This window comes from Bos grunniens, chromosome 9 (assembly GCF_055505025.1).
Source record: "Bos grunniens cultivar Pamir isolate PY7600 chromosome 9, Bosgru_T2T1.0, whole genome shotgun sequence".
Classification (NCBI taxonomy): domain Eukaryota; kingdom Metazoa; phylum Chordata; class Mammalia; order Artiodactyla; family Bovidae; genus Bos; species Bos grunniens.
The window spans coordinates 103464778-103469362 of record NC_141173.1 but is presented as its reverse complement, the minus strand read 5'-3'; the positions used below and the strand labels follow the sequence as shown (position 1 = coordinate 103469362).

The 4585-nt window shown below is 54.1% G+C and overlaps 1 long non-coding RNA gene across 1 annotated transcript; it reads right to left on the bottom strand.

The window, feature by feature from the left end:
• Positions 1-1234: 1234 nt before the first annotated feature.
• On the bottom strand, positions 1235-4339 carry LOC147366505 (uncharacterized). Its single transcript, XR_015132517.1, has 3 exons — positions 3421-4339; positions 2700-3088; positions 1235-2411 (listed from the first exon to the last, which is right to left on the bottom strand). It is a non-coding gene; the product is annotated as an uncharacterized LOC147366505 (long non-coding RNA).
• Positions 4340-4585: the final 246 nt, after the last annotated feature.

The following is a 4585-nucleotide window of genomic DNA, read 5'->3' as shown; positions in this document are numbered from 1 at the left end:
ACCTCCTGGACCTGCTGGGATCAGCTTCTTGGGTGAGAGGCGTGGGTTGTGCGTGAGTGTGGTCACCTTGGGTGAGAGGCATGCTGTTGTGTGTGAGTGTGGTCACCTTGGGTGAGAGGCATGGTTTTGTGTGTGAATGTGGTCATGCTGGGTGAGAGGCATGTTGTGTGTGAGTGTGGTCGTGTTGGATGAGAGGCGCGGGGTGGTGTGTGAGTGTGGACACGCTGGGTGAGAGGCATGGTGTTGTGTGTGTGTGGTCGTGTTGGGTGAGGGACGCAGGGTGGTGTGTGAGTGTGGTCACCTTGGGTGAGGGACGCGGGGTGGTGTGTGAGTGTGGTCACGCCCTCGGGGTACCTGACCTCCCACCGCCCTCCCTGCCTTCTCGTCGCTTTCCTCCAACAGGTGACGGTGCAGCCTGGAGGAAGCCCCACTCACCCAGTTCGCGTGAGGGCGTCCTTCCATATGACAGAGGTGCCCTTGGGGGAGGACGGGCAGAAACGCCCACCTGAGGTGACCCTCCTCACGCCGCCTTCCTCCCCATCCCCTCACAAAACCGGGAGAAAACCCGGACGGGGGGGACCCCGGCATAGCCGCTCCCCAGGAAAGCGAGGGGTGGAAACGCCCCGCTGGTCCCCCCACTCAGGTCGGGAGGAAGCGGCCGGTCATTGGCTGAGTTTTGAGGGCAGAAAGAACATACTCGGACCTCATAATCACAGCACCACAGGATTTAACAATGCTAACGGAGCTCGAATCACTGTTATTCAGGACCTCAGGTATTTCTTTGCACCTACGTTTTCTCCTTCTAGAAACCACCACAGCACATCTAGAACCTTCCACCATCCTGGAGATGCATATAAGAAGCTGACCGTCCTCTGACCAAGCAAAACCCCTGAGAGCGTGACTACTGCATCCTTCAAATACCACGTGGTGAGTGCTAAGAATCATTCTTCAAGATTTTCCTTCCAAAACTGACGTGTCAGGGAGGAGCACCCCCTCCACCCAGGGAGGAGGAGGCCACGTCAAAGTGAGGTCCCGCCAGAGGCAAGATGAGGTCAAGGCCACGCCCTTCTGGCCGGGGTGGCAAGAGGGCTGAGTCCCATGATGAGACAGAGAAAACATCCCCCATGAAATAGAAGTGAAGTCACGCGATATGTGGCCCTGCGGCTTCGGGGAATTAAAGTCTCTCCAAACCGTCCTCCGTACTCACGGGGAATCATTAGCCAAACCTTGCATCGTTCAAAATCCACTTTTTATTTAGGCGTCACCGTGTGATGGCCTTGTTAGCAACTAGGACGGTAGGTTAAAAGTGGAAAAATACCGGGTAGAAAGTCAATGCTTCCAGTAATGAGCAAGTGGAATTTGAAAATAAAAATACATTGCCGCTCACATTAGCATCCCGAAAAGAGAATGTGTTGGTGCCCTGTTGACAAGGTACGTATGAGACACTCGTGAGGAAAACAAGGCTCTGTTGATGAAATCAAACAATATCTAAATACATGTCCACGGATAAGGGGATTCTGTAGGGTCCAGTTGTCGGTTCTTCCCAGCTTCATCATCCCAACCAAAACCCCAGCAGGTAACTTTACAGAAACTGACAAACTGACTCGAACGTTTACTGGAGACGCAAAGCCCCAGAAATCAAAACTTTTACATTAACCCGAATACGGGCCCTTATGGACCCAGAACCTTTTGAGCTGTCAGGCGACGAGGCGATGCAGCCATGACAGGGAGAGCAAGGCGAAGACAGAGTTGCCCTCCCTCAGGTCCAAGAAACAAGGCCAAAGCCTCGAGACGCCAGGCTCTAGTCAGCACCACAGAGAAGGGCCTTAATCGCAGCCTCAGCTGTGGAATCGCAGCCTCAGCTGTGGAAACACGCTGTTCTATCCGTTTTCTCCAGGCTCTAGTCAGCACCCGCAGAAAAGGGCCTTAATCGCAGCCTCAGCTGTGGAAACACACTCTTCTATCCGTTTTCTCCAGGCCATATTTTCACACACATCATTCCAGGCTGCAGAACCTGGATGGTTCATGCCAGCTGATCCGTCCGTCCTGCAGCTAAGTCGCTGCTCCTTCAGCTGATGTTCTGGGTGCCTTCAGTGTGTTAGACACTCACCAGACCCCGAAGCCCAACACTGAGAAGACGGACACGGCCCCAGGGGCAGGGGGCGTTGGATTCCTCATATTCAAGGTAGTGGGCGGGACTGGACACAGGCGGTTCACGGCTCACCTCCTCTGGACCCCAGGCTTCACGTCTGTAAAGCAGGCCTAACATCAGTACCCAGCCAGCGTTGTTGCGGAAGTGTGAGCCGGCGCTTGGAACGATGCTGTAACACTTGGGCGCTGCCCACAGCTGTCACTGCTGTTCATCAACACCACAGTTGCTTTCCCGGTACTGGGACCCAGGTCATAATATCCTGTTGAGTCATGATAATCAGCAAAGGAAATATATAGAAAGAAAAGTTGTACTGATGTGGCTGAACAGACATAATTCAAATGCCTTGTTTTAAAAAGATAAATACTTTTATTAAAATTGGTCGATTTTATGAATCAGATGATTTGCAGTTTAATTTTAATCGTTTATTTTCCTAAGAATAAGACTAACAAAACCTACTTTAGAATTGTTTAGTTAAAAACCCAAATGTAACCAAATAATCCAGAAAGTAATGCTCAAAGTAGGAAGAAATAAATTTGCTGTTTCTCACCATCCTTGAAGGTCTAAGGAAAGGCCCAACTCAATCCCTGGTTTTCGTGCAAACGAGGAAGGAGGAGATGGGGTGCTCTGTGACAGAACCCCGAATCAGGACACCTGGAACCTGGAACCTCGGGAGCATGAGGGGCTCCCGACCCCAAAGCTGCACTTAGGATTTCAGGCTCATGGTCACGGAGCCACCTGCCCAAAACCGTCGTCCAGTCACGTGAGGTCATCTTCTGGGCTCTCAAAAGCTGCAAATCACCCAAAGTCCTCCGTAGGAAGAGGGTGGCACCCACCCCCTTCTGCAGCATCCGCTGTCTGCATCGATTCTCTAATCTTTACCCGGGAGTGATGGAAAAGTGACTGGAAAGTTCCCCGCACAGCTGGGTTTCCATGACACTGTTACAAAAACAATTGCGTTTCTACCGTCTCTCAATGTTGGAAGCGAGAAGCCCCGCTCCCCCACAGTCCCCACTGCCCCTGACCTCGCTCCCCAGCTCCCCAATCTCCCCCACCGACCCAGAGCTGTTCCAAGGCTCTGCTCCTGTAGACAAGACACCCGCCTCTGCCGGGGTCTGGCCCTGACACTGGGAACGCTCCGTGAGCATCCCAGGGCCCACGGAGCCAGGAGCAGCATCGGAGTTCCGTGCTCTGAGCAAAAGAAGAGGCCCTTTCCCACCATGCCCCACCACCCCGCCACCCCGCCCCCCAGGCCCTCCTGACCCCAACACCTGAGACTCTGCCGTGAGCCGGGTCCTCGCGCAGACTTCCCACCCACCTCCGTGGGCCCCAGCCATGGGAGATGGGCTCGAATCTGTTTCTGCCCTCTACTGGGGTCCAGTACCAGACCTCGCGTCAACAAACGCCGGTGGACTTGAATTATACCTGCAAGATGAAAAGGAGCCCCCAGGCCACTGCTGGCCCGAGCTGAGGTATACCCATGTTACCTCTGACCGCCAAGGTCTCACTCTCGATTCTTCTGGAAAGCAGAGACGCAGAAAGAAAGCAGCCTCATGCATAAACGTTCTGCATCTGAGCTGGGAGTTCCGCAAAAGAGAAGCCACAAAAACACACCCTCTCTCTGAACTGAGAAAAGAATCAAGCCTTTTCTCTCTGTGTGTTGGAAAAACAAGCCCCAGGATATAGGCTGGAGTTAATTCTCTCTGTTGGATGACACAGACACTCACCAGCCTGTGGAAATACAGCAGACTCAGGTGCTCGACCCCCCAGCTGGAAGCCTCGCACAAGGTGCTGGGAGGGGTTTTCTCCTGCTTTTCTTTTTAAACAAATGTGAGCTACAGTAGGGAAAAACGATCTGTCACAACACAGAGGATGTTGTTCTAGGAAACAAAGCACAGGGTACGACAGCATCATCACGTCAAATTCTGAAATGAGAGTGGGCAAGATCACGAGGACTAGGTGGTGTCCTCTGTCCCCTGAGGAGTGGCAGCAGCGGGGCGTCCTCCACATCCCCACGGGTTAGCTGCGACCCGTGGACCGCATCACAGGCTGTGCGGACATCCCTCCCCCCACCAAACCTCAGTGGCCGCTGAGTGGATGGACCCGGCACCACCGCCTGCCCAGGATGTCGGTGTAGGACCCGCTCCTGCGGGGGGTCGGGGGTGGCCTCTCTCACTGTCCTCCCTGGGTCTGAGCACAGGAGATGCCCCAGGGGTATTTCAGGGCCTCAGAGAGGAACCCGGAGACACCCCCTTGTCCCATGTCCCCCTGGAGGCTGAGGGGCTTCGCCTAGTCTAAATCTTGTAAAATTGGGGGAAGCCAGTCATAAAGTTGGATTCCCAGGTGGCGCTGATGGCACAGAGCCCACCGGCTAGATGCAGGAGGCGTGAGAGACACGGTTTGATTCCTATGTCGGGAGGATCCCCTGGAGGAGGG